At 40.0% G+C, this 25,443-nt stretch overlaps 1 protein-coding gene across 7 annotated transcripts in view; it reads right to left on the reverse strand.

Moving 5' to 3' along the window:
• Window positions 1–24,573, reverse strand: part of TLN2 (talin 2) — a 130,720-nt gene extending 106,147 nt beyond the window's left edge. For 4 of the 7 annotated variants that reach the window (XM_015638946.3, XM_015638945.3, XM_015638943.3 and 1 more), the window contains exons 1-3: window positions 24,437–24,573; window positions 21,438–21,493; window positions 20,351–20,464 (exon numbers count right to left, since the gene is read on the reverse strand). The gene's annotated coding sequence lies outside the window, so the exon portion shown is untranslated. The remainder of the gene's footprint in view (window positions 1–20,350; window positions 20,465–21,437; window positions 21,494–24,436) is intronic. The other 3 variants (XM_019007931.2, XM_015638947.3, XM_015638948.3) reach the window with 2 other exon arrangements.
• Between the last annotated feature and the right edge of the window lie 870 nt (window positions 24,574–25,443).

Here is a 25,443-nt window from a genome sequence, read left to right on the forward strand (position 1 = left end):
AATTACTACCAACTCTAAGTAACAACTGAAAAATTACACAGAGTATAGAACACAATTTACAATATCTGAAAATGGGAAAGAGAAAAAAATTACTTAAAAGTAACAAAAAAATGACAAAGTTGTCATATTAAAGCAGCTTGACCTTTATGACATCATTCCCTTCGGAGCCCTCTGCAGCAAGCAGGCAAAAAGCCAAGTCAGTAAATTCAGACTGAAAGAAAGAGAAAGCTGACAGCATGTAGGTGATGACCAAGTGAAGTGTACTAAACAAGGAAGCAATAGTGCACACTGAAGATAAGGACCACAACAGTTGCAGTGGTTTGTAGAAAAAGAGGTTGCAGAGGCAGCTACAGCATTAGAAGAATTAAAGCATCAAATGAAGACTGAGACACCCCAGCATCTCTCCTTCCAGTTAACTCAATTTACCTCAAACAAAATTCTTGTTTAATGATGATCTAAGTATTAACTTCAGCAGTTAAAAAAATTGTACATTAGAGCAACAACTGCAATGAAAATGCAGGGTTTATTTTGTTGATTTCTTTTTCCCTGCATAAATGGAAGGATGGCTGAACTCCTCTTAAGCTAAACAGAAGCTCACAATAATGAGATCAAGATTCAGATATAACTTGACAGTGACAAATCTGTACTGACAAGTTTGCAGACACCTTTCTTTTAACCACATTCCCTGGAGGAAAAGAGTCTGAGTAAAATCCCCAGATGGCTTGAAAGGGTCAAAGTAAACAGTTAAAAACCAATGGGCCACCTCCCACCAAATGTAAACTGAGTGAATGTAAATCCTGCTGAATTTTCTATCTGGTCAAGACTGAATTTGATCCCCCAGTGCTTCTAATAAGGAAGAAAAGCTGCAGACACTTATTTCTTCCTACTTTTCCTCATTCAGCTCAACCAGTGACAGCCAAGCACCAGTGCTGGACCTTTAGATCAACAGACCTTTACCGTTTTAACTTCTTAGTTATTCTGAAAGTAACCCAAATGTATCATCAAAGTCACAGGAACACTGGGAGAAGTGCTACAGCCTGAGAAATTTGATTAAAGAATTTTTACACAATCAATGCAAAATTAATTTGTCAGAAATTGTATATATTGCTTTTCCATAGCACTAATGCATCTTTGATTTTTTTTTCCATTTACTTCCCTGACCACCTTCTAAATGAGCATATGTTACCCTGCTGACACCACTCATGAACTTCAAATTATTTGACCCATTAGAAGGCAACAGCAACACACTTCAAAGCACTTCACATTAAAAAATACCTAAATGTCCAAGAGAGTATCCCCTAGCCTGTACTGCCATTTCTCATGGAATCCATATACAATTTAACTCTCTCTGGTTTCTTGTTGAAGCTCTAAGATGTCTTTATCCTGGCCCTGGATGGAGCTCTGTGCTAACAGCCATTCAATAGAAACACTGAAGACAGGGTGCATGGCACATGAAGTAAGGAAAGGTGTGGCCACAAGGAAATTACAGCAAGCTCTTCACTGTGTTCTGTATTGAAGGGTATTTTTCAGAGGAACTTGGTTTACAGCAGTGACCATTTGATTCTTTCCAACCTGTAATTCAACAGGCTTTGTGGCCTATTTCTCCACAGATTTTTTGGTCCCACGCTCCAAGCAAGTCATAATGTCATCACTGTGTCACCTATTTAGCTTTCCCTAGTAAAAAAAACAACTTTTATTGTTCTTCCAACCTAAAATAGATCTCTTTAGATCCCAAGCAAAAGTAGGTTGGAAGGAATTTTATTTCAGATATTCTGGCAAGAGTATTACAGAAGAAAGACAAACAGGATGCCAATGCACATCCCAGTGATTAAAGCACTCTCTGGAACTAGCCCCTCATGGGTCTAGATGTGCAATTAAAATTCAGTCTGGTATTTTATAATCCACTTCAAAATGAGAGATACCTAATAATTTAGTGAAAGCAGAATAATTCAAATAAACTCATCATACAACACCTGCATACATAATTGCTAAATAGGAAGATTTCTTTGTTTTGCCTAGTGCCTTAATAAAGTACATACTGCATTTTTGAAGTGGTAGCATTTTTAAATCCCAACTGCAAAATAAAATTAAGGTCCCAAGTAAACAGCAGCAATCTACTCCTCAATTTACACTGAGCTTTCTTGCAAGAACCTTACAAAAGCATACACTAGCTTGTTTACCCAGGCAGGGAAAGCTTTTTTGATGACCAACAACATCCATGGTTATGATGCAGAGGCTGTTCTAGATTTAGGGTTTCCTAAGTTTCCCAAGATTGTTTAAGGATCTGATCATGACAACTGTTTATAAAGTTCCCACCCATCAAAAAAGAGTTGTGGAAGTATGAAAAGAAATCCTAAGCTGCAGAGGAAGTTTTCACAGCTTTTGCCCCCTTGAGCTGCTGCCTCACACCCAAAGCAAGGCATCACTGACCTTGCAGAAGGCTGAGAACCTGGTTCTGGCACAGCAATCGAGGCTGCTGACAAAGGGGACAAAACAGCTCCTGCTCCAGAGCTCCTTTGCACATGGCAAAGTTTGTTCTGTAAGCTTAAAGGGAATATGCATAAGACACTCCCAGTTCTTGAAAATCTTTGAAGTCTTGAGTATTAAATTTCACTAATATGATCTTTATCTTACGTCATTTCAGGCAGAAGCTTTTTTCTACAGTGTTGAGCACTTCAACTCAAAAAAGAATAACTTTAACTCAGTTCCCACCTCTTATCTAAATAAGATCTTTCTTTAAAGCACCCTTGATGAAAAGACTCTACAAATCATAGATGGGTGTAATTCCTTTCAACCATTTCAAATACCAGTCAATGACCACCTGAATACTGGAAGCTGTTCTAAGTGTTCATCTCTTAGCTGCATTTCTAATTCCTACATACCTCATATTTCAGGAAAAGAACTATGTTGTAATAATAGTTGTTGTTGTAATGATAGACAATATCAAACCAGATTTTTCACTCTACACTATGTATCATGATTTGATACTACAGCTCCAGAATACCTCGTGGCTCCTCAGACTTTTGGGTGCTATTATTTTACTGCCCCTCAAATACTTAAGCTTTCCTTCTGCCTCCCCTTAGCTATTAAATGTATCTTGTCCATTTCTTTAACTTGGCCAAAGCAGATATTTTAAACTCAATATTTCATTACACATTTTCAAAAAATATTTAACTTCTCATCCATTTATGTATGAAGATAGCAGCTTTTGACACATCCTGAAATTAATTAGCTAGAACTGCTTATCTATTTATTTGAAGTATAGAAAGCATATACAAGTAAAAATACTTGGCAGAATAGAATATTTAAACTGAAATTCTCTCACTCTTTCCTACTTCTCAGGAAACAGGCTTTCTCTATAAGCCAGATCTCATAAAACATTAGAAAACTCTCTAGCTAGAATAGAGGTGAGTGATAAGATATGCCCTGATTACGAAGTAGCACTTAAGTTCAAAGTCATATTCAAAGTCATGAACTGGACTGTTTTTCTTTGAGAACAACACATAAATAAACTAAGGAAGAAAAGGCAGAGAGGTAGACAACTCTGGAATAACACAGTAACAGGAACAGGAAGAAGAATTCTGCTAAAACATGGCCAGGTGCATAAGGCCCTCCTGCTATCTAGAAGGTTCAGTGAAAATGAACCAGTGTGCACAGAGTTCAGTTAAAATGCACACCTTTTTGTACCTGATTTAACTGTGACTTTTTAAATACTAAACCAAGAATAATGCCTTAGCTTTAACTTCAGGACAAATATTTCAAGGCCTATTCCAAGGGGTCTTTCCCTACTGCTAGAAAATGCAGTAGGGAAAGACCCCTTGGTTGGAACACCCCTTCAGCTTTACAGTCAGCAGCAATTTCTTCCAAGCTTTACATTTCCTCAAATATGAACTGACACATCTTTCTAAAACTCATAGTACTGAAGTTTTCTTCATTAGACTGCTTAAACTAGCTCTGCATCTTGGATTACATTATTTTGTGAGCAGTTCTTTCTTACTAAAATAACCTTTAGAATCATCTTTGAACTATGGGCTCTATCAGCACAGAAATATTAAACCAAAAATTGCACATTTTGTAGTTGTTAACATCCAGTCACCAACTCTATCTGCAAAAAACTATGCTTGGCAGCAGGGGACAAACACATAACCTGAGGCTGTAGTAGGTTTTTGAAGAAGCTGAACAACAACATACTGGCAAAGGTCCTGGAACTCAATCTGAACAGAAGTCAAGGACGCTTGGGCAACATTGTGGGGATGGTGACACAGCAGGAGCCCTAACTAAAACAAAGAATGTTTCAGTTGCAACTTTAATGCTGCCCAAGATGAGGCTTCACCAACCAAAAGGCCAAGTAAGTTGGGAAGCTCTGCCTGAACAGTAATTTTATTGCTGGACTGACAATGAAGTGGAGATTGGCTACATTTGGGTCTGTCAGACTCAACATTTCCCTCTCTGTAGGAGAGGCCATTTTATTATACTCTGTCCTCCTCCTTAAAAGCTAGCATATAATTAAGCCTATTTAAATATATTAACCTTGGAACTTTAAGTGTTACTTTACATATATACATAGTGAGATAAGAAAGTAAACTATGCTTTTTCTTCAAATCTGGAATAGAAGAGGAAAAACTTCATGGCAATAGCTGTGACCATTGCTGTATACATAGCAGCAGCCCCAAATACCTGATAAATATCTGCTGGGAAGTAAGCAGCTGAGCCAATATTTAGGGGTGAAAAGTACAGGTAAATCTGAGTGTTCACACTTCAAAATCAACTCAGTATCAAACTCAAGTTAGTATTCAGACAATTAAATATAACTAATACTAGGAGTCAACTGTATTGACAGAAGAAAGCCATGCCAGTGGAGACAGGAAGGGTGGTGGGAGAAGAAAATTAGTTTTATTTACACTTGAATGTTCTTGTGCCTAAAAATGGTCTCAAACAAAATACTGGGGAAGCTAAATTACCATGCCAATCTTCATTAAAAGAGAAAAAAAAAAGAACAAAAATTAAAAAATCAAAACACTTGTCACATGATGAAGCCATAGCTTTCAGAGCAAGGTAACTGATGAAGACATCAATAGATTCTCTCAAAAGGAGATGTGCAGTTTCCTATCACATTTGAATCACATTTTGACTGAAGTGTTTTCATGTTTCTGCCTCCTCTCATAGTAAATTGAGGTGACAATAAAAAAAAATAATCTAGCATTTCCCATTTCTGAACTATGATAGTATGAAATCCTGGCAGCAAAAACCAGTTTGTTTTTTTTTTTTCAGTTCAGGTGCTTCTCTAGAACCCAATTATTGCAACAAGACAGATGTTTGGAATAGTATGCAGTCTTTATTATGGCACTCCCACTAAGGAAAACCTAATTAATTGCTAAAAAAAAACCAAACCACCCCAAACCTTTTTCTTTGTTTTCATTATAACTATTATTTCAGTAACCATTCTCTTCATTTTCCATTCCTTACAGATAATAGCATTTCCTCCAGAGTAGTTGTTCAAATATGATATGCCTTGTCTTATCCACAACTTTACAACAACAAAACATAGCAGAAAGCAGCAAAGGCACTCAGCTGGTCCCCTGAGGCTGCTGATTAGGGACCCAGCACCTGAAATAAGAGATGGAGTGATACATTCAGCTGTTCATCATAGAAAACACACATTGGTGGTGGCACAGTGTGCACGTGCCTGAACCAGAAAGGCATTTTAGCATACCTGCTAAAGCTCCAAATACAAAGGTGGCCAAGGGGAGAACCAGAAAAAGGCAAAAGAACTCCCTAGGCATGAGATCAGTGGGGAAATCAAGTCAGCTGCTTCAGTTCCTGAAGCCAGCACAGACATCTGGGCAGAAATACATCTCTTGTCAGAAATGCCACCTAACAAGTCATTCCCTGGGAATTTAGAAAGAATGATGCTCAGACTACAAGACTTGTTTCCAAACTAAGAAACTGTAACAAAATGTACTACAACACAAATCCTTCTATGTATTTAGCATGTTCCAGTACACAAATAACTCCTGTGAATGATTCACATGAAACAACACATACACATGATGTCCTGTCAAAGACAAAAGTTACTTGAAGCAAACTCCAGGCTGTCAAATTAAATCTGATCATACTGTTATTTTGAATATTTTATAGTGCTCCTCCTCCTGTTGATACAATTTTATAGGTTATGCAGTCAACTATTCTCCCTAAGACAGAAAGACTCTAAAGATAAATACATTAAGATAATTTTTTGCTTTCTTACATTTAATGTTTTAAGGGATGCAGATGTAAAATATGTTCTAAGACAGCAGTGCCTAAACTCTGATTACTGATCAGCTACATATACTAACCACTAAAGGCCAAGTACAAAATAAATGCTGACACTGGCCACTTGTTTTGCCAGGTGTTTTAAAGCACATGCAATATCACTCTGACTGGTGGCACCTGGCTTTGAGGTATGCAGAGCATTAAATGCCAGTAAAATATTCCCCCATACCATTGTACTTACTGGTTCCTTCCTGCCAATCTGGGATCTCTGAATAATGGAACAGGTCTACAGGACAGTCTAGCAGCAAGCAAGGCTTAGATGTTAATTCACATTAGAGTACATGAGGAGAAAAACACTTGAAGTACTTGACCTAAGCTAAGAGGTTTGGGAAAGAAACAACCTGTCATGACACTGCTTTTCAAAATGACAGACACACCAAGCCAAATAACAGAAAAACCTGAACAACTTGACTTGTGGCAGCAAAGCAACCACGTTTCAGTCCTTCAGAGTAAAGTTAATAACAAACTAGGGCAGCTCAAATTGCAGAACTGAGCTGGAATGACCTGACAGCAGCAACTGGTGTCCAAACACACGAGCTACAGCAAACCCACAGCGTTCGACCCATGCTTCCAAGAAAGTTCATATTAGAGAGGTGTGGAGAAGAAAAAAACTCTTGATAGATCATTTTAACATTTGCAGTGTCACCATTTCTATCACCCAACACTTGCTTATAGACAAGGTATCTTGAAAATTAAGATATCTGATAAAACACTACAGTGAATCAGTGACACTTCAAGCAGTGACTGTAATTGCTTCTGAATCCAGTTTCTCCTTAAATGCCAAAGTCATTTGTCCTCACTGGCATCTATGAACCTGAAGGCCACAATCCAAAGCTGTCAAAACCTACAATATTTTTGCCAAATAATAACAGAGAACCTTTCAGAAATGCCAAGTTTTACATATTTCTGAAAATCCCATATTTCATTCTCATGCGACTCATCAATTCAGCATTGACATATTTAGGCTAAACTTCACACAGCAAACTAAGCAAAGAAATTACACTCCAGCCAATAAAGGAGTAAATATTGCAATCCAAAAAAGATTTTTGGTCTTCATGAGTGTTAAAATATTGATGCTAAAATGTTAATTTGAGAAGAAATGTATCTTCTACAATTAAAGTGCTTCTTCTTGGACCTCATGTCCCTTTCAAATCACCAAAACTGACATTATGCAAGCCTAACAAATGTTCCTTACTTTAATACTTGCCCCTGAAACTCATAATATACTCACAAAGTGTAAAAAATTACAATGTTTAAGCAGGACTTAGAAGCTGCTGATGGTGCTGTCCAGTGATGCAAATAGCAAAGCAACTCCACATATGTATGCAGACACACAAGATACACAGCTACCCTTTGTTCCTGACTGGTTTTGTTACTCCCAGCCTCAGCAATGAACATGTCACTACAGTGTGTTGTTAGAGGCTGCAAGCATTAGGGTATATTTATACTAATGCTTTATATAACAGATTTTTAAAACTATATTTAAATGTGGTTTTAAAGAAAGAACACACATCAGAACATGAGCAAGGTGTTTTGCCATTTATTTCAAGCGCTTCCTTTCCACAAAATACAAGAACCACAGCCCTCTAAGAGAAAGCAATATCAGCAAAGAAAAAGGCTTGCCCTTTCAAGCTGTCATATACACAAGATTTCTTTTCTTCTAACTTCAGGCACAGTAGTGTTTCACCATTAACAGCTTCACATAATTCAACAGAGCCCAAAGGAACACATGAGGCACACAAATTGGCACATGGGCACTGTTTTAATACATATTGTGGCACCTCTAACTCCAAACTAAAACACTCTCTAAAACTCTAACTAAAAAATAAAAAAAAAATAAATATTTGTACCAGAGCAACATTACCTGCTTATGACCTCAAGTATCCAGCTTTTGGAATGCAACTACATTTTTTGCAGCACACTGAGGGCGGGAAGTCACAGTACACTCATTGTAAGACACGGCTTTAATCAAAATAGAAAGCCATGAATGGGGTTTGACAGCAGGGGAATCCCCTTGCTCTTTACTGCTATTTATAACTGAAGGCAAGTAAGGTCATTTCCAATTTAACAGGCAGTTCTTAAAGCAACTTTTTCTGCAGGGAAGGGATAAAAATGAAAGGTACAAGTATTCCAAACCAAACATTCTTAGGTTTCATCTGCCAGCAGGACACACTGACCATTTTTACAACACAAATAAAAGTCAACATTTAGTGTTCTGCGCAGAACATTTATTTTATGCCAAGTGCAGTGAACTCAGAAGTACCTGGCACTGAAATAAGAAGTAAACAAGGAAAAATAATAGTAGTTTTCCCAGTTTTTCAGCTGAAAGAAAGTCTAGATTTTGCATTGGTTGGGCTCATTTGACAATTTGGTTTGGCTGCAAGTCTGCTCCATCAAGCAGACTTCACTCCTCAGAAAGAATTTCTTTCAAAAGGAATTTCCAGTTTCTAGCTCAACCCAAAAAAAGTGTGGAAATTGATATACATCGTTAATTGCTTTCACACAATGATACAAAAAGTATTTTTACAAAATGTATACAAAAGTATCAAAACACAGAGTTGATTAAAACTTCTATCCCACTGCTAGGCAGAATCTCTCCAAACACTCTCTAACTCACTGAAATTTAAAATAATGAACATCAGAATGCTTTCAAATTTTGGAAGTTGAGGAGAACACTGGAAGTCAACTAAGTCTTCTGTTAATATATTGCCCAAATAATTTTCTGACCCATCTCTATCAAGGAAATAGATACTGTACTACTTAAGCTGCTGATTTCAGGAAAAATTGAAGGTTGGGGCCAGCAGTGTAGTTAATCTCATCAGGAAGTTCATTTGGGCCAGGAATTCATCACAACCACAACAATCAGCGGAGAGCTCTGCACTCTTTGATCACCTGAAGTAGGAAACAGTCTTTGAAACCACCTTTACCAGAGTACTTAATACAGAAAACTGGTGAGAACTCTGTTCTTCAAAACTGGCACAAGAAGTTTCATTCCTGATGAAAGGCTGTCATAAACTAACAGCATATCAATATAGCTTTCCTTGAAATGAAACAAAAGGTTTTCTGGAACAAAATACATATAAAATTATACTAATGGTTGATGAGATTCTCTTTCAAACACAGCTCCAAAGTCAAACCCAGATTAGGGGTGAGGAAGCTTGACATTAGTTGAATTAACATCCTCTTGTGGAGTGTTAACATGCCCCAAGTCTTTCAAAAACTGTACTTAAAGGATGAGAAGTGAGCCAGCATCAGCATCTCCCATGTGCACACACTGCATGCCACACCCACAGCAGGGCAGATTCCTCCCTGCTTTGCAAACAACTGCTGCGTGTCTAAATCCCACCCCTTAACCTGCTGTGACTGCAGTGTTTATGCAAGGCTCAATAAACATCAGTGCAGGAATAAGATCCCTATTTTCACACAGAATAGAAATCTGAGAAGAACACAGCATTAATGACAATTGCTCACTATGGATGACGTGCTTTGTGATGTTGGAATGAAGTTTATGACCTGATAACGAACATTTCTTGCCAGATACAGAATTAGATATTTGTTGCCAAACATATCCCACACTTAAAAACAAGGGATCTCTTGAGTGTTAGCAACTAGAAAATATTCCCTATTAAGAGCAGCTGAGGAGGAACCAAAGAAAAGCAAGTGTCTGTCCTGTAACCTGACAACCCTCAAACAAAGAGCTGCTTCTTACAGAGAGCAAGTGGTAGCTGGACACAGGAAATTACTTTTATGGTATTCATCCCAAGTGTTGAAACCCAAGCCCTGCTAGAAGGACACATTTTCCCCAAAGTCTTAATTTTAATAAAATAGGATTATCTCTTTACAAAATAGAAAGATACTGACTCTAGCAATGGGTAGAGCAATGAGGGTTTGCTATGCAGACAGATACTCACCTTCCAAGGAATGACCCCTTTATTGTCACAGGCTGTTCAATATGCAGCTACTAAGTGTTTCAGTAATGCTTCCCATAGCAGCACTTTGAGGGAAAAAAATGCCCAAAAAGTGGGGTATGGGGTGGGGGAGTAAGGCAGCACAAATTGAAGAACCAAGTCAAATAATCATGATTGAAGAAGCTTAGTTTAGAGTTTTAGAATAAAGAATAATCCAAGAGACTGGATCCATTTTAAGAATGCATAATATTTACAGCACACCAAAATGGGCTGCTCACATTCCAGGTGGAAGCTGCTGAGCAAGATCTTTCCACTTTCTCTATTTTGGCCATTAGAAACAAATAAGTAACTTAAAATCATGCACTTAATAGTTCATCTTAGTTTTAATTTTAACCAAACTTACAACTTATCAAATCCTAAACAAGGCACAAGTAGAGAGCAAGCCACAATCTAAAAACCTATTCACAAGTTCTTCAAGCTGAAGTGTTATTAATGCTTAGAAAGCTGGAATAAAATTAAGTTACACATCATTGCAAGTTAGGGTCAGTTAAAATACTGAGTACAAAAAGAGAAATATATCTCTGGGGAACTGGAGCATTTTTGATTTTCCTGAATTGCTGCCAATTTTTTTGATTTTTAATAATGTAATAATTGGAATATTTTCCCTGAAAAAATATATGCTTTTGCAAATTAAGAAAAGACTTTTCACACTACTAGTACTGGCGTGCAACATCCATTCCCTGAGCTTCTCAAGTATCATCAGAATATTGCCATTCAGGTTTGTTATTTCTATCATGCTCAGTGAGTATATGAAACATTATTAGAGAATGGCATGAGAAAGAAAGGGTAGAGGGATGTAAGTTTAATAAAGCTTCAAACTCAAGCTGTAGGTCAGAATATGCCTCCAAAGTCAGTATTTCAAATTTAATTTTCAAATCCAAACTTGACATCTCAGGATCTCCATTTGCTGTGACACACCAAGTTACTTTCCCCTTGCCCATCAAGGTTTCTGCCTTTACCTTTGACAGAGCAATTACATGCCTGTAATGCTTGTGAGAAGGGTAAAATCCTGATTGTTCAGCCATGCCTTCATATGCAATGCAAGGAAAAAAACCCATTCCCCCAGGCTCTCTCTGCAAATTGCAGTTTGTGGCTGAAGCTGAGACCTTCTGCTGTAACATGCATACCCACAGCACACATGACAGCCAAACCCAGCTCTGACAGCCAAAAGCCACAGAGCCCGCTGTGCAGCCCATGCTGTGGGGAGGTATCAGATGACAGGAGAACTCTGCCTTCAACTATCAAACCCATTCTTCTCCAACAGATAATGCAGAAACAAAAATGGATCCCAGTAATTTATTGATAGTGGATATGTTACTCCATTCTGTGTAAGAGAACAGTTCAGATTTCAATTCAATGTCTAGACACTTTGTCACTGAAGCATAAAGACTGGTCCTTGTATCTGACTCACAATAACTATGCTAAACCACTCAAAATCAATACCATGTACTCCTGGGTCTATTTATCCTTGCAAAGTCAAACCAACCATCTTGAAGTTACATTATTTTCACTTTTCAAAATGAAAGTATATTTATTCTTTCTGACCACCAGGACTAAGTAAGTGAATCTATTTAGATGTGAGGGTTGAATTATAGTAAGTAATCAACTGCCAAAGCCACAGGCTGTATTTATACTCATTTAAACAGATGTGACACATCATATATGTGCTTATTTTACAGACACATTCCCTCAGAGATGTTACTCCCCATCCTCAGATTTCAATAGTGCTTCAATGATTTTGACTCATGCCTCTGTGTATAACTAACTGAAAATTTGGGTTCAGTAAATTAGAAGATATCAAGTATATACAACAGAAAGCACAATTTCACTATTAATAACTTACATTGTCTCCAAGTGTAGTAAGCATCATACAGCAAGCTTATTATTTTGACACTTTATGGAGGCAGCCCAGAGTACTATTTATAAGATTCTTCTGAAGTAATTTGTAAAGTACAACTCATCTCTGTAGACCTCCCCAAAGGTTTCCTATTGTTTTTTTACTTGCTCACTACCACAGTGTCTCTCTCATAATTACAAACGTGGGGTTTATATTCTATATAGTTTTCTATACTGCCTGAAGAAACAGCTTTTCCACTGTCAGCCTAAACTCATAGGGCCTAGGAGCAACCTAGAGCCCTAGGAAGTCAAATATTACTTCCTTAGTTTTCAAGATCCCATGGTGACCATGCAGACCTAAACTATTACTAGCTCAATTTCACATTTCCAGCTTGTATGTCTGTTAAGAGCACCTTGAAAAACAAAGCGGTCTCACAGGTATCTCAGCAGGACAAGGATTTGAAACAACTGCTCAGAAAATGCAATCAGCTGGTTCAATGTGAGAAGGTATTTACCATTAACACATACCTCAGAGAGATCTAAGGGCAAACCTCTTCTGCCTACACATTGCTTTATGTAGGACTCAACCTAAGTTCCTATGTATTTAAAATCATTAAACAGCAGATGCTAAAGCAGGACAACAGACAATGCATGAGAAAAGGAGAGTATGTGTGAGAAAACAAGATGTTTTTTCAATTCAAGGATTTCAAAGCTGAGCTATTGGAAACTACCTTTTCTCGACTACCTGCCAAGCTCTGTCTTTTCCCTATGCTCTTTTCTCTCAAAAATACTCAACACTGCTCCTTTGTTCAGTTGCAGGAAACAACTATTGCAAGTCTTGCCACCAAACAAGCCAAGAACAGACATTTAGAAACCACCAGTATAAACAAATTAGGTTGCAGTACCCTGCTGACTTTGCCATAGAATCTCAGAACAGTTCAACATACCAAGTTATTTCTTCCAGCTCAAACAATCAGACTCTTCTGAAATAAATACCTGCTTTGAGGGTTTTAGTTCCTTACTCATTCCACTAGGAAGATACAGCACTGCATTATTAATTTCCAGTGTAATGCCTATGTTAGAGAACCCTAAGCACACTCAGTCTTCATTCCCCTCCAGTGAGATATCAGCCACTGGCCACTGTGTTGAACAGGTCATTTAAAGCTTTGCACAATAGAGAAGTATTATTTGACAAAGCAGGCAACAAAAGGATGATGGAACTGCACAAGGTCTTTTCTAAATCCCCTCTTCAGTTAACTATTAGCCAGGATTTCTGCCCTCCAGATATCACTAGAGCTTTTTTGCTGAGGACAGGTTCCTTGTTAACAACCTCTTGCACTTCTAGACTGTGGGACTTGCACCAAGATCTGCATCCCACTTGAGTTTTATTTCATTGTTCCCAGGACACCCACTATGGAACCAGAGTATGCCTAAAAATGACCCAGATCCACCTATTTGCATTCTTCACCAAGCCTTATAATGGGTTTTTTCAAGCAAATGGCTCATTTTAACCCCATTTTGCATCACATGCATTGTGGAGAAAGAGCTGGTTTCATGCCAGCACTCCCCAACAACAAGAACTCTAAGAGAGAAGCCCAGGCTGGCCTGTCCTACTTGCCCCAACTCCTCCACCCCATGTGTAGTTGTTTCACTACCCAATGGTCATTCACACCAACCAAAACATAAGATTGTCTCCCCATGCTTCAAAAGGCAGCATTCCAATAGCTACTGACAAGGTAATCATACTCTTCAGGCAAGCCTGAATTGTACAAATACTAGGCTTTCATTACCTTATTACTTATAAAGAAATATTTTCCTATTGCTTAGCTGAATATCCCATGAATGTTGCCAGAAGAAAACTTTTCTAATTCTAAGCTACTTGGAGATATCTAAAGTATGAATTGCTTAGATTCAAATGGCAACTCCAAACAAGCACAAGTATTTCAAGCACCTGTAGACTTACCAGGAAGAAACAAAATTTCTACTAAACACTAAAGGCCCAGAAGGAAGACAAATTTCACTTGCACAAGTCCCCAGCACCCTGATTCACTCATCACATCTCATGAGAGTTAAATCTCATTGAATACATATAAAGAAAAATGTTCCAAATAAAAGAAAGCTAACTTAGAGAGTTCTTACAGAACAAGTCAAATTTGGAAGGAAATCCCAAAACTATTGAAGACATCAGAACAAGTGTTGGTACAAAATACAGCTGTTCTGTAAGGTCTGTTTTTGTGATGACATGGTTGCTTTCTGTATCTGGTCATAATAACACAGTATTTGATAAGCAGTAATGTAGTTCTGGTTAAAATAATGAGAGGTAAACATGAAACAAGAAATTTGGAATGAGTATATAGCATGAGTATATAGTCCAGAAAACAAAACAAAACTAGTCAATACACACTACTAGAAATCTTCAGTCTTTACAAAGCTGTAACTATAGTTTACAGGGGTTTAAAATGCTTTTCTTATTTTTCTTTCTATTCTATAATTTTCTGTCTTCATTCTACATGTCTTTCTTTGCTTTTAAGCGTCTTGCAAACAACTTTTTAAAACAACTCCCTGCATTATCTTCTCTTTTCACTCAAAACACAATTATCTGCAATCCCACCTTGCTTTTACATCTTCTTCAGTGGCTAAAATCGTATTTCACTCCTGGGCAGCTACAGAAAGAAGAGCTGTACATGAAAAGATACACTTTTTGGGTGGGTACCAAGAAAGTACCGGTGCTTGATAGCAGATGTTTTGCAGGTACTTGGAATTTATCTGCTGTAGCCTCAGGCAGGATGGTAACTACACTATGTTGGCTGCTATAAGCAAACTAGAATAATTGCTGTCCCTTCTTACAAGTCCCCGGATGCAAAACAAACAAAATTCACCAAAACAAAACTTCCATTATTTAGGAAAGCTGATTTCTAGAAGTTTAACTGGCACAGCCTAAGCCCACAATTCACAAAGGAATGCTTATGGAAATTTGCATGCTATCACAACACATGTGAACCACGGAACTAAATACCCCATTTTCAAATATGGTAACATGAGACAAATGAAGGCAAGGAATTCTAACCAGGGAAACACACAAATGGTTTAGGGCCTTTAGGGCCCTCTACAGCTGCAAATCTTGCTAAAATCACCTCTGATCCTGAAGACTCTCAAGTGTTATTACATCAGATACGAAAATGCCAAGACAGATCTTCTTCTTTTGCTTCAAAATCCATATGCAACAACTGACTTCCTATTCTCAGTAAAAGCTACTTGTCACACACATTGAGATAAAATCAACAATCTAATCAGATCTGATAAAAAGATGGCCAAAAAAATTGGAATTATGATAACAACTATTTGAAATATGGATTTACATCCACCACCATTAACAATGAACCTCACTCTAAATACACTTTTTGCCCTGAGATATTAGATAATGATAATATGAAGCCATCATGATTAGCAAGACATTTAAAGATTGAATACCCAGTGAGGTGAGGACAAATCTTTGCAATTTCAAGTCGTGATACTTAATATAGTAATTCACTTAAAAAAAACACAACCACCTGAACTTAAGGGCAAATCTTCAAAAGCCTTTTTTAACGTTTCTTACTTTACAGCAGAAGAGACAAAGGCATATATCATTGGAGAAGCATTTGGACTTCCTACTGCAGTAAGAAATGGCTGAAATGATAACATAGAAGACAATATGACATTCCTTTGTCAGCAAATACTGCAGCAAAACTCACAGAAAACAGCTGAAGATTTGAGGAAACAAGTATTAGAAGAAATTATGCAGTGTGGGAGGTGTGCTACTCTGTTTGCTGACCTTACAGATGTTCCTTACATGCCTCCTCTTGGGGTATCTGTTGGATTTCCCCAGCAGTGAAACACACTGGGAATTTCTCTTTTGCCAGTCATTCCAGAAACCACGGATCACAGTAGACTCAATAGTAAATTATTTCTTTAACAGAAACAATGTTTTATGAGAAAACTGTGCAAGTGTACACTTATGTGATTTTACATGTAACCTTTACACTGGAATCCTTTGATTTTTTTATTCCAGTTAAAGCAGTCACTCCATAACCACACATGAAATTCATTTACTGCATCATTCATAGATAAACTCACACAGCAACGCCGAAGGCAGAAGTACACCAAGTGCTACAGGATGTCAGTGATTATATAATTTTATACAAATAAGGTGTTCAAGCAGTAGCATACCTTGTAACAAGATGGAGAGTGACCATGAAATTCATATTCCCACAGTAACTTTTGTTAGTTATCTTGTGGCAAAGGGCTTAAAAGAGTTGTCAAACTTGACACATGGTGAGTTTTTTCCTACAAAGGAAACTGTTCAAAACTGGTTGATCTCTATGATGACAAGGGGCTGTCAGCATTATCCTGCCTACCAGATATTTTCAAATAAATACACACCTAAGGTGTCCCTTCAAGGTGAAGCTGACATTTTAACAGGGTGCAAGAGAGTAACTGTTTTCCAGGAGAAACTCGCTTTACAATGACCATTTAGAAAACAGACGTTTGGAAATGTTTCCACTGAAAAAACCTTCAAAAGCTGTACATAATTTCCTAAACTTTACAATCTTTTTTAAAACCCCAACACTGTTTAAAAGTCTCCCAAAACAAGAACTTCAGGAAAAGAGAAGAATTCAACATCTTCCCCTTAGTCTGCAAGAGCTTAGTGACATCAGGGAAGGTGGAACTTTAATAGATGAATCCCAAGAAGAATCTCTGCATAGTTAGCATATGGAAGTGGAAAATTAGTATTATTTAGTAAGCACAACCAACAATGCACTTCTTCCACTTGGATCAATCTTTGTGAGGCATATTATTTAGCTAGGAAAGTCATTAAAACCAAGTATTGAAATAAACTGAACCTAGAAATGGCCCTTAAAATGGCTGTATACAAGTGATGAACCAACACTTTAAAATATTTAGAGAGGCATGTTCAATCACATAGCTTTCACTAAATTATTCCTTAATGAAAGTAAAAAAGGGTTTTGTTAAAAAATAAAACAAATTAATAAAGAAGACAAATAGTTAGAAAATTTCATTTTTTTGGGTGTTTGTTCTGAAATGTGTATAATAGTAATAGAGTAGTATGTGTGCAAATTTATAAATAATACATATATGTGCTCACAAATCTTTTACTGATAAGGGTGTGAGATCAAAAAAAAAAATCTTTCAAAACCATTGCTTTAAATGACCCAGTAGACTGGCAATATTACCCCAGAGAAGTTAAGGCAATGGCTGATCATACTGAGATCCACATGGAAAACAGTGCTTGCATTTTAGTTTTCAACATGTAGTACTAGAGGATTTTTTCCTCATACACAGATGGCATTTGTAATGCTTCAAACTGCAATTTACCCCTGAAAAGGAATGATAATAGCATTGAGGCAGGAACACATCGTTCCCACACAGATATTCACACATTACTGAGCCACTCTCATAGCCTGGCCTCCCAGTTGCTCCCATCCTGGTCTGTTTGGCTCCTCAGGCCACATCTACCCTTCCTACTGCCTGCAGGCTTCCTTCATCTGTGTTGAATAACTTCCAAATGCATAACTTGCTCACCTTAACCACACACTTGTACCACAATCAAGGTGTTTTTCTGCCTCATCTCTTCATCACCAAAGCCCTGCCATTCCCTTGGGAGTGGTATTACAGAGTCAGCTAAAGCTTTGACATGAAAACTCTAAAAATACATTCTCTGGCTTGGACAGAGAACAAATTTTCACACACATATACCACCTGTGATCTATTTGAACTGACTCCTTACATATCCATGTCCACTACATACAAAGGCCTCAAAAAAACTCACGAGATCCCCTGCAAGCCCTCTTCAATGTCTGCATTTGTTCTGTACTTCATCTGTAGTCTGGTCTGCCCAAGCTCCTGAGGCTAAGTTAACTACCCTCTCTGCACTGGTTTTAGTTTTCAGTACACACACCTACACTAATCAGCTGGTTTTAAGTTTCATTAGTATCACAGTGCAGCTGAACAGACAGCCCAGCAAACAACCAGGCCTATCTGGACCTTACTCACAACTGCAAACACAGACACTGATTTTTTTAATTGTTTTTTTTTAAATTAAAAAAACCCAAATATTCCTCAGGTACATACTAAAACATCTTGGGTTCTTGCCTGGGGTCTGTACATCCTCAGCTATTGCACACAACACTTAAAAGAGTAGTTTAAACATCACAACAGAGTGATCTCATTTCCCACAGCCTTTGCTTTTTTCAACTGAAGCTGGACATTTATCTGTTCCTCCCTGTACCAGTGCCTTTGGTGATACCCTGACCCAGGAGACACCACTGGCTCCTTTTGCTTGACCCTGTGTGCTGGCTGTGCAGTAGTGAGTACCACTCAGTCCTTTCCCCAGGGAGTTCTGACACAATCCTGTCAACAGATGTGTCCTTATACTGCAACAAAAAAATCATCTAAGAAAATATTTCAGTTGCAAATGATAAAGAATTACAAGAACTGCAAGCTACAGTGAACTGAAATATTCTAGTTGAGTTTCCTGATTTCATGTTGGAGTCAGAAGCACAGAGTGTGTGCCCTTATCTTTAATACCTGGCTCTGACATCCAAGAAAACACCGAATTTCACATAACACCATGGACACAACTGTTAAAGTTAAATAGACAAACTAAGAGTGTGAGTGTGTAAGTTAGAGTTTCTTAAGTCACTGGGTGAAAAAGTTAAAGTTTAAGGTGTAAGATAGTTTAGAAAATAAGAGGCAAGATGGAGGAATTAGGGTGCTGTCCCTTTTCCTTCTTCTTCTAGAGGTTTTTGGGTAATAATAAGTGATTGGATAGAGAATGCCACAGTGCAGTTCACAGGTGTCAGGTCATTGGGTCAAGAAATATAATTTATTTGGCATTTGTTAATTGGCTAAACAGACATATAAAAAACCTTGAAGAAGATCTTTGTCAGCCATTTTGCACCTTTCTATCTTAGTGCAGATAACTCCTTGTACCTTTAGATAAAAGAAGAATAAACAACCAAGTCCAAACAAGAGAAAACTGCCTCTCTGACATCAATCTTCAGTCCAAGGGGGAAAAAGAACCCAACCACAAATGTCCCATTGGGACAATTTCATTTATTCATCTATTCATTTATAGGCCCACTGCTAAATTTTGATTCTGTCATGGTATCTAAGCATATTTATTGTGTCTAAGGATTATGCCCATCAGTCCTACACCACCATCACATTCCTGACACCACCTTTCCTACTATCATAGGTCTTTGCTTAAACAGGCCCCATCTCTTCTGTCAGACATTGATAACCTGTTTTTCCTGAGGCTGCTCTGTCTGCCAAGTGCCACTTTGCCATTTCTTGCAACAGCACTTGGCACATGTAAATTGAACAAAGGTAAAAGGTACTGTAAATTACTTTAAGCCTAATTAATGTTTCCAGCTGTACAAATTCAAGTCAGCAATTTTCTGGAACTGTTTTATGCTTATATTTATGTCAATGATACAGAAAGTTTAAATTTCTCATTCCAGAAAATACAGAATTTTCCCGCTACTACAGAACATGACTGAAACCAAACCACAGGACAGGCTGGACCTGAGGTCACTGAGACAGAGATACTTACCACATTACAGATATTAACTCTCAGGAAAGGTAAAGAGAGATCATTATATGAAAATAAATATGCAATAAGAAAAGGATTATACAGCTGAAGACCTTTTTAAGCTGAATGAACAATGCCATTGTTTAAGAGGTTCTCGCACCACTGCACCGAATACTTCAGAAAAAACACTAAACTCTTCAACATATTAGAGCAACAAATCTACCACAGCTGGCAAATGTAAATTGTTATTTAACTCAAAAAAGTAATCAGCCCATTAGTACCATTGATTCTTTATCACCACAATTGTTAGATGCTGTGAGTTAGAAGACTGAGTCTCCTGCTTGCTCCTGGGCTATATGTCACATTTTTAGGAAAACAAGAAATTTCAGCCTGACAAAAGCTGCCATAAAAACACGAGGTTCATTTACAATTCACTTCAGCCCATATTTTCTTCCTGCTGCCCTAACACAGAAAGATGAGCTACCTACTGAGAATGAAAGGAAGGCAGTTTCAAGTGCCAGCCTGGCCCATCATGGCAGGAAATCAACCTGCAGCTGCCAAGTAAAGGCACTACAAGTCAGCACTGTAATACTGTAAAGATATTTTAAGACAAGACTTACTGTTGTATAGTCCCCCTCACCTTGTGAAGTCAGTCAGTGCATTTTCTAGCTTTATGAAGATGCTTGAGTAAAAAGGTGCTGGAGCTTTGAGAATCGAGGGGGTGGATCTCTGGGGATGAAATTCCAGCTTGCAGCTGGAAGCGGAAAATATCAAAATGTTATCACAATTGCTTCAAGTATGCAGGCTAATTCAAACTCAATTCCAAGATAAGCATGTGTGCACATAGCACACCCAGGGAAATGGTTCTCTGACTACTGTGAAATGGGTTTTCAGCAGCATTAGCAGGGGCAGAAAGCTACAAAATTCATTGTACACAGTTAAAAGTCTGGTGATAAAACTAAACACAGAGCTCTTTACCACATTCTCATCCTCAAGCACACCAGCCTCACTCCAAAGGTGGAACTTCCCTGCACCCAGAGACAAAAGGCACAAATCTCTAAACACAAATCAAACCCAGGATTGCACCACATGCTGTGGATCAGAACTTACACATCTAAGGAGCTCAGGGCACCTTCAAGGCATTCTTTGTGTAAAAGGAATAGTCTTTTTAATCACAACAGTAAAAATAAAGTATAAAAGAGCTTAAGACGCAGCATGATGTCCATAATCATAATCTCATCCACGGAGTTGCAAAACCCTAGATTATTTTGTTTAATATAGCCTCTGGAAGTTGTAAGATAAACTACTCTGAAAAAACTCTCTGCTTTATCATTTGCATCTCCTCTGCCCCAAAACTTTTGCAGTTCAATTTACTGTGTATTTTTATAGCCATATGTGGTCAAAAGCAGAACTCTGGAAGCAAAAACCTGCATTCTCCTTCAGGACTACCTGAAACTGCAATTTCCACCTCCATTTGTCCCAACTGAAACACTAAAATCCGAAAGTAAACAAATGAAACGTAACACTGCTTTATTAAAACAGCCTCCCCCCATTTGCAACAGCACCCAGCATTTTGTTTGCTGTTCTCAATTTGCATCAGCATTCTATTGTATGTAGAAACATGCATAATCAGACTTGCCAAAAATTTTAAAGATTCAAAAGCAGGGAGGAGAAAAGAATTTCTGAAAGCTGGTACAGTGGTCTATAAAGACATTCACACTTCTTACCTAATTAGGGCCTGGTGCAAAGGCAGCATCTGGGTAACACTGCTTAGGAAGAAACTCTGCATAATAAAAAAAAAAAAAAAAAAAAAAAGAAAGAAAAAAGAAAATCAAGATGTCTACACATTTGGCAGTTTACCAAAATTTCCAAAGGTCAGATAGTACTGGTAGCTGAGAATCAACTCAAATGGTATTTTCAGTACTATAATGCTAAAATTATGGACTAGGGGGATACTTCAAAAAATGGTATTGCTCATATTTCATGAATATACCATACTGATATCCCAACAGTTATCGGACACTACAGTGCCACAAAAAGGAATGGAGGTGAGATGTTTGAACTACTGTCTAGTAATTAATTAATTAATCTAATTAAGTACTGCCCCTTTTGCAAGCCATCTAGACTGCATTTGCACAGGTCTAATGGATACATATCATATAGGCAAGCATATAAAGTGACAATCCAAATATTAATGCCTCAGAGTATCCTTGCTACGTGGAGTCAAATTTTTGTAGAAACAATACCAAATGAAAGTTTTCTCAGCAAAACTTCTAAGTCATCATGCAGTTCAAGCCATGCCACAGCTAGACAGTTCTTTCAAGCCTACTCCTCCCATTCCAAAATAAGACTTGATTCTACTGTAGTGGTGTTTTGCACTGATAGTTTTATTTATAACTGTAGATTGATTTCCTAATTTAAGTAGAATTCAGTCATTGCACTAGCTGGCAAATGATGAAAGAAGTCTAAGTGAAACTGTGAAACAAACCGAGCTCAGAGTAAAGTTACTTAATCCTTTGCAGTTCAAATGGAAGTTCATCTTTCTCAATATTGTCTACTTGTAACCATCCATCCATCACATGTACCACAAAACCTCTCGCCCTCTCAGGCACTACTACAGTGCAATGGCAATGTTTCAAATCAACTTAAATTAGGCTGTACTACATTCCATTACATGATATCATGCAACAGATGTTACTCTAAAAACACACAGGACAATTATTCAGGATAAACTCCTGTAATCTGAATGGTAAAATGAATGGGTATCCCATATGAAATGGCTGTAGACTTTATCTAACTTTACACTGAGATTTTTGAACTGATTCTGAGAACTTGAATATTATTCAAGTTTGCCATAGTTGACCCACAGAAATAAGAAGCATTCTTATCTTACATAAACTCAGTAATTTTGTCATGAATAGATAAGCTAGAATTCCACTTAACCCCTTAGTTCTGCAGTGACCAGTGTGTTAAACAAGGCATTAGGAAACTCAAATGAAATGCACTTCCAAGAGGCAAGAGACATTCCCCCTCCCTCCCCAGCTGTGTGGTAACCTTGAATCTCCCTAGAAAATATCACATTATGAAAATTAAAGCAGGAATGGTAGCTCAGCCAACTTCATTCACAGTTAACTTGTCTAACAGCTATTCTGTCGGAAGTATGGCTGACCATTAGACCATAGAGATATGGAAGCTTTTCATTTACTACCATTTGTAAAGTACTTTTAATAACACTGGCAGCTTACATTCCTACTTAAAACATCCTGCCATAAACATACAAATAAGTCACGTTTTATGTAAGAGCAATCTCAGAAATGTCATAGGGACATTGTTCCATAGCCATTGGGCTCTTCTGAGAATGCAGAATTCCTCAACATCTCTAAGTAACATACTTCCAAACCTAGAACTGCCTTGAAATTTAATATGGCTCAAACTTTGCTCCAAAATGTAGGTCTACGAAATACAATTTAAAAATATTTGGAGGGAAGTGGACAATTGTTTAATCTGACAAGACAGGTTTTTACAATCAATGAACACTTCCACAATCTCTCTAGCTAGACACCATAGCAGCATTTTAACACACAAAAAGCCTAAAAAACCTGAAAAGACTGGTCAGCAGAACAAAAGTGCTATAGCAGGTGAGCATAAAGCCAGCAGGAAGGTGTTCCCACGCAGTGACACTGCGCCGGGGCTCTCCAGACACCCGAGGCAAGACCGCACGCAGAGACAGATCTGTGCCAGGAGGGCATGGGAGCAACAGAGGTATCACAACACACAGGCGGACCGCAGCCCGGGACAGCCCCGCTGCAAGCACACAACGCCGCCTCGCCCAAGGGAGGTTTTGCGCTTTGCCTAGCCCTGGACACGAAGCCCCACAAGGGCAGGCAGCCCGGAGGCGCTGGATGCTCGCAGCACAGCGGGGCTCGGAGCACAGCGCGGAGCAGCCGCCCGGCCAGCCCCGTGTGCGCCGCGCACAGGCGGCCGCGTCCTGCCCAACGCTGCGGGAGGCCCGGGGGGACCGCCCTGCGAGCCGCTCTCAACCCGGCCCGCTCCACCGCTCTCGTGGGAAGATGCGGACACAGACACAGCCATACACATTCACGCGTATGCAGACGCGGCAGGATCGTCCTTGGGAGGTCGTCACTTCACCGCGTACTGCCGAGACGCGTTTCCTACATCGTGCTCGCCGATAGCGCCCTGCGGCGAACAGCTCCGTTCTGCGGGCAATCCCACCTCCGACTCGGCCACGCCACGCTCCCCCAGCCGCGATGCGAGGGGCCGGCCGCCCCAGCACCTGCGCCCTAGTACAGCCCTACACGGCCCAGAGAAATCCCGACAGACCGCTGTTTCCCTCTCATGCCGGCTCGGCTCCCAGAGAACGATAGGTGAGCCGAGGCCGCTCTCCCCTTCCCGGGGCTCAGCCCGCACGGCACTGGGCCGGCCTGTTGCTATCCTCCCTGGAAGCGGCAACTTGTTGTTCGGGCAGCGCTGCCCGCGGGCGAGCCCGTACGGGAGAGGCAGGCAGCGGCGATCAGCGGGTGCCGCCGCTCGGAGCAGCCGGCACCGAGAGCCCCTCAGCAGCCGAGCGCCTCAGCGTTCCCGCCGCTCAGCCCCGCGCCGAGCGTTCCCCGCCCCGGCGGCTCCGCGCACACCACACGCTCTATGCGGTGTGCAACGGCGGGGCAGGACGAGGGTCCCCGCGGGCTCCTGACGGGAACGCTCTTACTGTGGCATTGCGGAGCGCCTTATCCCCGCCGCTCTCTCGCTTCCGTCCTTCCCCCCGCTCGCCGCTTTGCCCGCTCCGTCGCCGCCGCCACCCGCAGCTGCCGCGGCTGCGGAGTCCAGGCGCAGACCCCCGGCGGGGAGGGCAGGAAGCGCGTCATCACTCCGGGCCGCTCCACCGCCCTCCGCCCGGCCCGGCCCGGCCGTGAGGGAGCCGCGGCTCGGGCCCCCCGCCCCGACAGCCGCGGGGCTCGGCCCGCCTCAGCCAAGCGCTCGGACAGCCATCCGCAGCGCCCGCCGAGCGCGTCCTGCCAAGCGCTTACAACTCACGGAATCCCCGGAATTAGAAAGGACCACTGACGTAATCGAGCTCCGATTCGGGACCGAACGCTACCTTGTCAGACCGTGGCACTGAGTGGTCCCAGACATTTCTTGAACGTCTCTAGAGATGGTGACTCCCTGGGCCGCCAGTTTCCATCTTTATTCACCCTCTCGATGTAGAAATTCCTCCTCATGTCCAACAGAAGCCTCCCCCGGCATAGTTTAAGGCTGTGTCCTCTTGTCCTATTACTGGTTGCCTGGGAAAAGAACCCAAGTCCCCCCTGGCTACAGCCTCCTTTCAGGGAATCGTGAACATTGATAAAGTCACACCTGAGCCTCCCCCAGGTTAAATACCCTCAGCAGCACCTGTGCTCCAGACCTTCCCCAGCACTATTTCCCTTCTCTGGACCCATCCCATCACCTCCCTGTCCCTTCTGAACTGGGCCCAGGACTGGACACATCTCGAGGTGTGGCCCCAAAGTATGCAGGACGGGGAAAGAATCTCTTGTCTGCTGGCCACAGCATTCCTGACACAGGCCAGGATCCAGCACCAGCAACAAATGAACTGCTGGAGCAGCAAAGGACGCTCAGGGCTTCCCTTACATAGCTTGTTTGACCAGTTCTAACACTGTTAGAATTGTGTAAATGCTTTTCACACCAATATAAGGATACAAATAAGAGAGAAGAAAT

Source organism: Parus major, chromosome 10, assembly GCF_001522545.3.
Source record: "Parus major isolate Abel chromosome 10, Parus_major1.1, whole genome shotgun sequence".
Classification (NCBI taxonomy): domain Eukaryota; kingdom Metazoa; phylum Chordata; class Aves; order Passeriformes; family Paridae; genus Parus; species Parus major.